We start from the raw sequence: 12408 nt of genomic DNA on the forward strand, positions 1-12408 counted from the left end.
ACTTCTGGAACTTACTGTTCTACATGTAAGAATACTAGGTGATTAGCTTTTGTTAGGCATGCCTAGAGGTGTTGGAGGGGGCAGGGGGTGAATTTTAGATGGAGTGGATGTTGTCCTTTTGTATAAAGGTGATAGAAAAAACTAAGACTTATGCCGGTATAACTTTGTCTAATATCCTGGGGTAGATGTAAGTCAAAATTTTCGTTCCTAACGAATGCAGTTTGAACCAAGATTTACATAATTTGGTTTGAGCGTACTCGTTTTGAGCAATGGAGTGAGAGCGGGAAATAGATGAAGCAGTACAGTAGTAATTTGTAAGCAAAATAATAGTACTTGTTTGACATTTCTACATTTAGATAAGAAACCTATTTCTGCTGTTTTTCATCTCACAGCGCCGCTCGGCAGTACTTTGGGTGGCTTTATCCTTCTCTGTGGATATATCCTTTATATCACGGGTTTTCAACATGGGGTACGCGTACCCCAAGGGTCTGTCAAGGGGTACGCGCTCCCCATGGCATTCGAATGAATGTTAGATGCCGACCTTCAATGCGCTTGAGCTAAAACTGCTCCTCGGCCAACTAGGATAGTTATTGAAAACAGTTTCAGCCAATTCATTAACTACTTTTGAAGCTGATGTAGTAATAATAATGTATTTTGTTTTTGCAGCTCAGTACCATAACCTTGAACATTTACTGCATAGCCAGAGGTAAATAATTATGAAAAATTGCCCTTATTTTTTTTATGGAAATTTTTTATGCTTACGATATGATTGGTTATGTCAGGAGAGTTATGTGCGTAACTCTCCTCTGTACAGTTTTTCTGAGTTGGTTTTGTTTTCCCCTTTATACGGAATGAAGGGGGTACATTACTGACATTACAGATACCCGAAAGGGTACGTGGGGTACGAACAATTGAAAACACTTGGTTTATACGCTTCTTTCCCGTGGCCACGCTTTAAAAAAAACAACAACACACACACACACATCCCCATCATGGGCTGTAGTGAATTCTAAACAAAATTCCACGACAAGAAGTCGTGAATATTTGCCTTAAACTGCGCTTGAGACAATTCGTTCGTTTGTTTGTAGTCTACCTCCAAGTGGTGATTAATTGCTCTGAACGACCTTCGCTGAATGAGTGCCGCTCTAGAAGACCTTCGCTAAACAATTATAGCTCGAGGATCTTTTCTAGAGAGTGACCCCCAAAAAAGTTCCGGGGTCGTTATCTGGGACTAATATTTCATGGGGTCATTATCTATATGATGCTGACAGTCTTTTGTTTATGTTTTTACGGCCATCCCAAATGGGCCTGTACTAAACAGGCCGGAAAGGTTTATACATACCAGGTTAAACCGCTTGTTGGGGGTCACTCTCTAGGTAAGATCCTATTTCGAAATGACTTCGGTCACACTGGTTCTGGCCAACCGGTATATACCTACAACCCGGAGTTCTGGTCGAGAAAGTAACACACATACCTGAAAGGTTGACAGCGGAAGAAAAATACGAGTCTAGACAAGGAAGACGGTGTGTGAATGAGATGTTTTCCAATAAACGGTAATATGAGAAGTTTGGGAGTGAAGAGAATAGCTTTACATGGTATACGTGGACCTAGAAAAAGATTGTGATCGACGCAATAGATTAAAGATGTACAGGATCTATGATGTACAGGAAAAGTTATCAGGTTTTATGATGGAAGTGAAACGCGTTGCAGTTTATGTAGAGGGGAGAGTAACTGGTTTCGTGGGAAAGTGGATCTGTATCTATTCTATGGGGTATTTTGCATTCATGCCTGTTTGATATATTTGTGGATGGAGTGTGTGATGAGATATATAAAGGACAGCGCATTCAGGTGCAGAATCATGGGATGAGAAAGTTTGTCATGGATGGAATGTGGATTGTTTGTTTGCAGCGACACATTGTTTAAAGGTAATGCATAACTGCTGTAGAAAAAGTTACGATTTGAAAAAGTTTCCTAGAGAAGACGATAACATTGACACTGAATGTGAGCATGAATATGGCTGTAAGGGAAAATGATAAACTAGGTGGATGGAAAGATGATGATTTCGAGCGTGAATGAGACACAACTGGAAGTTTTGAATTCATGCAGGTATTTAGACATACTAAAGAATGATGTTTCGATGAAGATGGGCGAGTCCCTGATTACGTGTTGCAAAAGATTGATGAGGGGATTTGGATCGTCTATGGAAGCCAAGATCGGAATGGTTGAGTCAACTCTCCTTCACGGAAGAGAAGCGAGGGTGCTGAATGCAACTGAGAGATCAAAGGCTTAGGCTGTTGAAATGATGTTTCTGTAGTACCTAGTCTTGAGAAAACACTGAAAGGGTGAAAAATACGGGAATATAAATAGTGGTTAATAGTTAAGCTCAGATGAAAGGATGAATCAAAGTGTTATTAAAAATCTGACCATTTGAAACGAATGAAAAACAAGGGTTGATGGTAAGTGTAGGCGTATGAGGTGGCCAAGGTCGTGGAAGCATATATATATATATATATATATATATATATATATATATATATATATATATATATAATATATATATATATATATAATCAACCCCAGGTGATGAAAGTCCGGTTGGCAGAGAGTCCAGATGGCAACCTCGTTCAAAGGAACAATTGTACAGACTTCGTGTGTAGGTGTATGCCAGTTTGTGTGTTGAGGGTTCATGTGTGTACATTCTAGCACTGATGAGAGAGAGAGAGAGAGAGAGAGAGAAGAGAGAGAGAGAGAGAGAGAGAGAGACTAATAATTATCACAATACAAAAAACACTCAATTTGTATATTGTAATTCCCACAGTCTCCATATTTAAGTATAAATAAAATAGAGAGAGAGAGAGAGAGAGAGAGAGAGAGAGAGAGAGAGAGAGAGAGAGAAGAGACGATGAGAGAGAGAGAGAGAGAGAGAATGTTCTAACCTCGCTTCATCGATTCCTGCAAACCATCGAGATAATTCTCTTACACAGACTTAATGGATCCCGGACCTTAATATCCTGGTTAGTAAAATACCAAATTGTCAAATTAATTGTTCCCCCAATTAATTTAATATGGAGAGTCTTATACAGGATTACCATTATTATTCATAATATGGACGCATTCGTATGGATTAAAGCAAAACGGTCGTTAACTAGGTAAGAAAGGAACCGCAGCTCCAAATACACACGTAATTAAGAAACGGAAATACAAATAGAAGGGGAAGTAAGAGTATAGAATGACAACATGAAAATAGAAACAATGAAATAAAGGGTATTTAAATGAATAAACTAAGCTACAGTTACCGACCCTGAAACGCGGCGCAATGTAGGCATTACAGAAGGTTCTTCGCTGCGTCCCTACGGCCGCTAGCTGCAACCCCTTCCATTCCTTTTTATTGTACCTCCATTCATATTATCTTTCTTCCATCTGACTATCCTCCCTTTCCTTACACTTGTTGCACAGTGCAACTGCTTTGAGGTTTTCCTCATGTTACACCCTGCAAGCCTTTCTCCTCTCAATTTCCCTGCCAGTGTTGAATGGCTTCATAGGTCCCAGTGCTAAGTCTTTTGGGCTGAATTCTATGTTCCATTCCATGTACAAGAATAAAGAGTTGTCGCAAAACAAGTAGAGTGAACGAATGAATAAATGAATAAACGAATCAAGGTGAAGCGACGTGTACCATTTGAGTATTTTTAAATGACTCCACTAATCAATGAAGAATTTTGGAAAACAGTTCAGTCACGTAGCCAAGCGTTGTCGGCGTCGTGGTAACAGCCATATGGCTCTTAAGTTAAGTATATCTTAGTTTTACCAGACCACTAAGCTGATTAACAGCTCAACTAGGGCTGGCCCGAAGGATTAGATATTTTTACGTGGCTAGGTACCAATTGGTCACCTAACAACGGGACCTACAGCTTATTGTGGGATCCGAACCACACTATATCGAGAAATTAATTTCTACCACCAGAAATAAATTACTCTGATTCCGCGTTGGCTGAGCCGGGAATCGAACTTCGGACTACCGGATTGGCAGCCGAGCGCGAAAACCACTCGTCCAGCGAGGAACTCGTCTGGCTCTTAACCAGGTAGTCGAGAATATGTACAATCGATAGCCAGTCAAACCTACTTCTTATGAGCTAGGTTTCTCCCTTAAGCTTATGTAAAAAATGTTACTACTGTAGTAGTGTAGGCGATACATCTTAACCTAATCTCTCTAAGGGCACAGTGTTTCGCCTGATGGAAGGTGATTTTAGTCTCTCTCTCTCTCTCTCTCTCTCTCTCTCTCTCTCTCTCTCTACCTGCAGATATTTTGTGAAATCTAATCATTTTGCCTGCTTTTCTGTTATGGTCTGTACTGTAATGTTTTTTTTAAAACAAGTTTTATTCCTGCTGTGACCATACCGTTGTATGATCTTAATCATGTAGTTGAATCATTGGCTCTTGAAGAAGTTCACAGTTCATGTAAAAGCTGTTTATTTATTTACTTTTTTTTTTTTAAAGAAGGCTGACGTGAGACCAACTTCAAAGTTTAATTGTCATTTGTCATATATAAAATTCACTTTTTCTTTATCGTATTTCATTTTCTGTGTTATTTCTCACCATGAGTATATAGCGTTCTGCTTTTCCAAGTCGGGTTACAGCTTGGCTTGTAATAGTAATAACGAACGATTTTGCATCTCCTTACATACGGCTGGCTTTAAGGCATTTCGGAGATCATCTCGCTCAGCCTTGTTTTTTTTTTTTTTTTTTTTTTTTTTAGACCTCATTGTGACCAGTTACCGCTAACGCGAGAATCCTAAGGTCTGTTCAAGTACCGGAGAAATGCCGTTGGGGTTGATAGTCCCACGTCCTTTTATCCTCCTGTTAGTTAGAATTTATGGTAAAATCAGTAGCCGGGGTCTGAGTACCTGGCTGAACTGGACGCCTCATCCTTTAAGTGCCGTCAGTGCACCTCACGTGGTGCACTGTAGGCATTACTTAATAGACTTCGCAGCGTCCCGTCGGCCCCAAGCTACAACCTCCATCTTTCTTTTTACTGGACCTCCATTCATATTCTCGTTCTTTCACCTGACTTTCCACTCGCTCTAACAGTTGTTTCATAGTGCAAGTGCGAGGTTATCCCGTTACACCTTTCAAACCTTATTGTCAATTTCCCTTTCAGCGCCGAATGACCTCGTAGGTCCCAGCGCTTGGCCATTTGTCTAAACCTTTTCTGGTCGTTACCCACTTTTCATACAGTAGGATAGGTACTTGCCCATGCCCCCCCCCCCCCCCCCCCCAGGGCCCCCTTGCGAGTTGCCTCCACTGGCTGCCTACCCACTAAACCCGTTTGATTTTTATTGTAAATTCTATAATTTTGTTCATATTTTTGTAAAAAATTCTATTTTATTTTGTATATTTTGTAAATTCTAATATTTTTGTTAATATTTTGGTTAAATTTCTATATTTTGTATATTTTTGTAAAATTTCTTATTATTTTGTATATTTTTTGTAAATTTATATTTGTTTTATATTTTGTAAATTCCTATATTTTGATATTTTGTAAATTCTATAATTTTTATTATTTTGTTAAATTCTATATTTTGTATATTTTGTAAATTCTATGTTTTGCATATTTTGTAAATTCTATATTTTGTATATTTTGTAAATTCTATGTTTTGCATATTTTGTAAATTCTATATTTTGTATATTTTGTAAATTCCTATTATTTTTTGTAAAATTCTTATTATTTTTGATATTTTTGTAAATTCTAATATTTTGTATATTTTGTAAATTCTATATTTTGTTTTTATATTTTTGTAAATTCTAAATATTTTGTTTTATATTTTTTGTAAATTCTATATTTTGTATATTTTGTAAATTCTATGTTTTGTATATTTTGTAAATTCTATATTTTGTATATTTTGTAAATTCTATATTTTGTATATTTTGTAAATTCTATGTTTTGCATATTTTGTAAATTCTATATTTTGTATATTTTGTAAATTCTATATTTTTGGGCATTATTTTGTAAAATTCTAATTTTTGTAATTTTGGTAAATTCTATATTTTGTAAATTCATATTTTGTATATTTTGTCAAATTCTTATTTTGTTTTGCATATTTTTGTAAATTTTCTAAATTATTTTGTATATTTTGTTTAAATTCTAATTGGTTTTTTTTTTTTTGTTTGGTTTTGTTTGTTTTTTTTTTTTTTTTTTTTTTGGGTTTTTTTGGGGGGGGGGGGGGGGGGGGCCCTATTTTGTAAATTTCTTTTATATTTTTAATATTTTGTAAATTTCTAATTTGTTCTTTTGGCATTTTATTTTTGTAAATTCTATATTTTGGTATATTTTTGTAAATTCCTTTAAATAAATTTTGTATAATTTTGTAAAATTCTACAAACTATTTTGGTATATTTTTGGTAAATTCTATGTTTTGCCTATTTTTTAAATTCTATAATTTTGTATATTTTTGTAAATTCCTTATTTGTTTTGTATATTTTGTAAATTCCTTTTATATTTTGTATAATTTTGTAAATTTCCTATTTTGTTTTGCATATTTTTTGTACAAAATTCTATATTTTGTATATTTTGTAAATTCTATATTTTGTAAATTCTATATTTTGTATATTTTGTAAATTCTATATTTTGCAAATTCTATATTTTGTATATTTTGTAAATTCTATGTTTTGTATATTTTGTAAAATCTATATTTTGTATATTTTGTAAATTCTATGTTTGTGTATATTTTGTAAATTCTATATTTTGTATATTTTGTAAATTCTATATTTTTTTCCGTTCACCACCACTTCGGAAAAGTCAGTCACAGATGGAAGACGGGGGGTGGGGGTAGGGGGGGCACGTTTGCTAAGAGGGATCGGGATCCCTTGCTCTTCGTGTTAAGAGGAGGAGGAGGACCTGTTGCTCTTAAACTCTTCCTTACCAAGGTTAGCTAGCTAACTGCCCTCACTCCTCTTTCAAAAAAAAAAAAAAAAAAAAAAAAAAAAAAACCTTCCTCCGAACGAGTCGTCTGTCTTTAATCCTCTTCCTTCCAGGATGGATGGGAAGGGAGGACCCGCGTAAGCCAGACGGAGGAGGAGAGGAGGCCAAAAGAATTTCGCGCCATGTACAACAAACGGAAGGTGGGAATGGATGGGCGGAGATTGAAACGCGAGAGTGAAAGACGAGGGGGATGAATGCGCGGGAGATGGAGAGGGGGGAAAAGGAAGAAGGGAGATAGAGAGAAAGAGAGATGAATGAACGGGAGATGGAGAGGTGGGAAAGGGAGAGTAGAAAATAGAGAGAGAGAGAGAGAGAGGAGGAGGGATGAATGAATGAACGGGAGATGGAGAGGTGGAAAAAGAGAGAGAGAGAGAGAGAGAGAGAGAGAGAGAGAGAGAGAGAGAGAGGGAAGAGTGAACGGGAGATGGAGAAGAGGAAAAGGGGGAAGAGATAGAGAGAAGTAGGAGAAAGAAGAGGGAAGAGTTAATGGAAGATGGAGAGAGAGAGAGAGAGAGAGAGAGAGAGAGAGAGAGAGAGAAGAGGGAAGAGTGAACGGGAGATGGAGAGGTTGAAAAGGGGGGAGAGAGAGAGAGAGAGAGAAGTAGGAGAAAGAAGAGGGAAGAGTTAATGGAAGAGAGAGAGAGAGAGAGAGAGAGAGAGAGAGAGAGAGAGAGAGAGAGAAAGCAGAGGGAAGAGCGAACGGGAGATGTGATGGAATGGGGAAGAAGGAAGTGGGGGGCGGGGGCGGGGAGAGAGACGAAAGTGAAAGAAAACAGGAGATGAGAATGAGTAGAGAAAGGGGCGGTAGAAGGACACCAGTAAAGTTAGTGACAAGAAAAACCAGTAGACAAAGATTCCTAAGTCGAGGGAATCCGACGGATTTCACAGACTTAGGAAACTGGGACTTGAAATCTCTCTCTCTCTCTCTCTCTCTCTCTCTCTCTCTCTCTCTCTCTCTCTCTCTCTCTCTCTCTCTCTCTCTGTTTGAGATTCTGGCGACCAGTAGAGAGAGACAAAAGGCCTGACGATAGCTGCTGCACGTCGATATTTTAGCTGTGTCAGCAGTTGTTGGAGGCTTCGTTGGAAAGGTAAACACTACGACTGCCTTTGATTAAGTGCTCTCTCTCTATTTCTTTCTCTCAAATATATTTACGTATATACACACGGTGTATATATATATATATATATATATATATATATATATATATATATATATATATATATATATATATATATATGAATAACTTGATCACGAAGTATATAAAACGTGATGCTATGTATAAATAAAGTTTTTTTTTTTTTTTGCCACGAAGGAAAAAATAAAAAAGCGAGATAGCCAAGATCTTTCGGTCCTGTTCGGACCCTTTACTGAGTAAAGGGTCCGAACAGGACCGAAAGTACTTGGCTATCTCGCTTTTTCATTTTTCCTTCATGACAAAAAAAACCTTTATATATATATATATATATATATATATATATATATATATATATATATATACATAGGTATATGTAGGTATGTATGTATTATAAACTATGTATATATATTTATATTTATATGTATGGTATGCATATATATATGTATATGCATATGTAAATTTTTCATACGTTTGTTAACTCAACCCAAGTCGATTTTCTGACAAGTCCTTTACGTTAAATTTTATTTGAAGGTTGTAAATTGAAAATGAAAATGTGATTATTTCTGTTTCCCCTTTTGTCTCGTCGTGATTTTGTCGTTGATTTTTCAAACTGCAGGAAGAATAGATTTAAATTAAGCAGAATAAATCTATTGGATTCTAGCTTCTAACTTTCATATTCTGATATCATTTAAAGACACTTAAGAAGAAAATTCCGGGTATTGTTACGAAAAAGAGGAGGAGAGTAAAGACTCAAAATCTTTTTACAAATATGAATAAGGCTTCCTTAGGCTTCCTTTGCAGTTCGTTGAAACGACCCCGAGTCCTTCGTCGTTAAGATGCTGGCCATATGCCAGAGCAGGATGTAACCCTTAGGAATCCTCATACTCGCTCTCACCCTCTGCTTATAATCGTGTATACTCATCTAAAATAAGACATGGAATGGTCAAGGCTATAGTCTCTTGATCGATTAACGAAATCTACGAATCCAGAAAAGATGAAGAATTCGAGGTTATGGCAATGTCTTCACGGGGCTCTACGTGGCGTCACGTGTTTTATAATAGTTGTTTTTTTAACGTGTTTTTTTTTTGTCACTTCTAAAACGAGCACACGTCTCGTCCACGTGACAGGATAAAACGCAACGAAAATGATAACTAATCAGTAAATAGGATTTAGGTTCGCGCGATTAGGTATTATCGCGTTTGATAGTCGTTTTGGGGGAATGATTCATTCATTTTCGGTTCACTCTTGTCGTAATATTATGTCGCATTAGAGTCTGATTTTCATAAGAGCATAGGAAATTAGGCTGTTTCCTCCTAACATAAAGTGGAGCTAGGGACACACTAACGTAGAATTCACTACCACCTTCATACTTTCAATATGTAATCGTGTATGAATTCCCTGGTACGAAATTACATGTCTTACACCATTACAGAAGGATCATCTTTTCGCACTTTCTAGGTATACTAATATGCATAGTGGGGTTGCCTGGCTCATTGACGTAAGGTCTTGGTTTGATTCCCGAAGCTGTCTGGTCGAGACAACCTGTAGTCCATCTGTTGATGTTTTGCATCTGGATGGGTATGTTGTCAGCTGGGGTTCAAGGAGTACATGAGGCTGGTAATCTTATCGCTAAAGAATTTTGTGGAATATATATATATATATATATATATATATATATATATATATATATATATATACTATATATATATTTATATATATTTTACGTGGTCCAGGAGGCAAAATGTACGCCATACAAACGATAATCCTGCGTTAGTTTTTCAACTGTGATTCTGTTTGTCTAAGCATTGAATCATTTAACTTGATATGTAGTCAACTATGTTGATTTTCGGGAAGAACAGAGAAAGGCGTGGGGCTGGCACCTCCATTAATATATGTACTTACCCGTTCAAAAGTGGCTCCATCCCCTCCCAAAATGCTAGATCATCCTTTTTTTTTTAAAGGAAATTATTAAGATGGCTTCGTCTGTCCGTCCTCAGATCTTGAAATCTACGGAGGCTAGAAGTCTGCAAACTTCCATATTGATCATCCACCCTCCAATCATCAAACATACTAAATTGCAGCCCTTTAACTTCAGTAGTTTTTATTTCATCTAAGGTTAAAGTTAGCCATGATCTTCTGGCAATGCAACAACACAGGCCACCGCGGCCGGCTAAGAGTTTTGTGGGCCACGGCTCATACAGAATGATACCGAGACCACCGAAAGATAGATCTGTTTTTGGTGGCCTTTATTATATACTTCGAAGAAACATTGACGCATTTTGCTACTTTTTGCAATATTTTTATTGCTTATTCCGAATTATTAATTATACCAGTCAGTTAAGCTACCTTTCCGTCTGTCATTCGAATCAAGCGACATTCGAACGACAGTAGCATATGAAATCAACAGGGAACGCTGGCGTTTGTGATGCATGGCACCCAGATGCTTCTCACTTTATCCGACAAAATAGCGTCAGTTTCCTTCTCCTGTGTGTGACTCTGCCCCGTTCATAAAAGTTATGAATGACCCATCCGCTGCAGCGGTGGTGCATGCATATTTAAAAGAGAGAAAAGGGCGTGTGTGGGGGGAGGGGGGGGGGGGGTGATGGCGAACACTGCATGTAAGCTTCATCGCCATTCGTCCTCCACCTGACATATTGGGATTCACTCGTACAAAAATAACCCGTGAGAGAGAGAGAGAGAGAGAGAGAGAGAGATGTTTTATCTTTGGAAATGAGTATTTTAAAAGATTGTGCTTTACTGCACTCAACTGTCTTCCTGATAGGTTGAGATTCACACAAAAGTGCCGAGAGAGAGAGAGAGAGAGAGAGAGAGAGAGAGAGAGAATATGGTTGATAAGAAAAATTCTTGTACATTTAACGTCACTGCACATTGCCGTCGTCCTTAATTGAATGGATGAAAGTACCAAACGAAAGTAGGTCCAAATAGAAATAACCTATGACCGGTTAGAGACAGAGTATTTGTATATTTTTCGTTGCATTATTCATTCATGGCTCAAATACTAAATAGCATTTTCCATGTTTTTATGAATTATTATAAAAAAAATCTCGATAATTACTAATAATTATTTTTTGATAGCCGTATTTTTTCTTTTTTTTTTTCTAGTTAGCAAAAATGTGTTTAAAGCATTTTCAGTTGTATTGCTGTATCTTAGTTTGTTGTTTGAGATCTTGCTGACCTTATGCCAGCACGGGCTCTTGCCCTTAGAGCAGCCCGTAAAGTCTTAGTTTATAGTATTAGATTAAGGTGTTGTCCAAAATATCTTATGTCTTCTGAAGCTTCAGAATTGGTGGCACTGATTTCTTTGCTGTCACTGGCAAGATACGACTCTTCCTTACTTTTTACTTCTGTGCTTTATGAACAAATGTCCCCATTTAGACCACTGACTATGATTACTACCTCATGCGGTTCACTTCAGGTAGTAAGATGCCGCCTTTTTCCAGAAAAAGCTAGATGTCTGTGTACAGGTTCAACACAGGTTAAATTCTTATTCACGTCTCTGACCTTCCTAATTGTAACACTATTGAAATTAGCCTTTCGACGCTTACAGTCAGTTAAAACAATTGTTGTTTAGTTACATCATTTAACACTTAAAATTTCCCATACATAGCAGCTCTTGGAAAAAATCAAAATAGCAAGTAGTTTGTTTTGTTTGTATGGTGTTTTTACGTTGCATGAAACCAGTGGTTATTCAGCAACGGGACCAACGGCTTTACGTAGCTTCCGAACCATGTCGAGAGCGAACTATCACCAGAAATACACATCTCTCACTCTTCAATGGAATGGCCGAAAATCGAAGAAGTAGTGCCACTATGTTTCTTTAATTGCCGAGTCAGACATGAATCCCTTGTTTTGTAAACTTTCAAGACTTGTATATCTACACAGGAGAGACCTCAGCGTCTTTCAGTTTTGCCGACAGTGTTGGTTACTCGGCGCAACTTAGTCAGCGAAATCCAAAACGATGTCAGAAAACGTCCTTGTGTGACATATTTTTTCAAGAGTCTTGAAACTGTTTAAAACCATATGCATCAGTGCTTAGGTTAGCTGAATCAGATTCGAGTATGTATGCACATTTGTTCAAGTTGGGTATATTATTATTATTATTATTATTATTATTATTATTATTATTATTATTATTATTTTACAAATTACTCATAGTAGTATGAGCTTAAAATCGAGAAACAAATCCAGTTATGTATATGAATACATTTTTCAAGAAACTGTGTACAGAAAGCTTTCGGAATGTTCGATTTCCTTTGAATCTTTTCTGTACAGCTG

General features: G+C 36.9%; 1 long non-coding RNA gene across 3 annotated transcripts in view; it reads left to right on the forward strand.

Moving 5' to 3' along the window:
• The window catches only part of LOC135209186 (uncharacterized), a 490707-nt gene that overhangs the window by 194107 nt on the left and 284192 nt on the right, over positions 1-12408 (forward strand). The gene's annotated exons all lie outside the window — the stretch shown is intronic.

This window comes from Macrobrachium nipponense, chromosome 37 (genome assembly GCF_015104395.2).
Source record: "Macrobrachium nipponense isolate FS-2020 chromosome 37, ASM1510439v2, whole genome shotgun sequence".
Taxonomy (NCBI): domain Eukaryota; kingdom Metazoa; phylum Arthropoda; class Malacostraca; order Decapoda; family Palaemonidae; genus Macrobrachium; species Macrobrachium nipponense.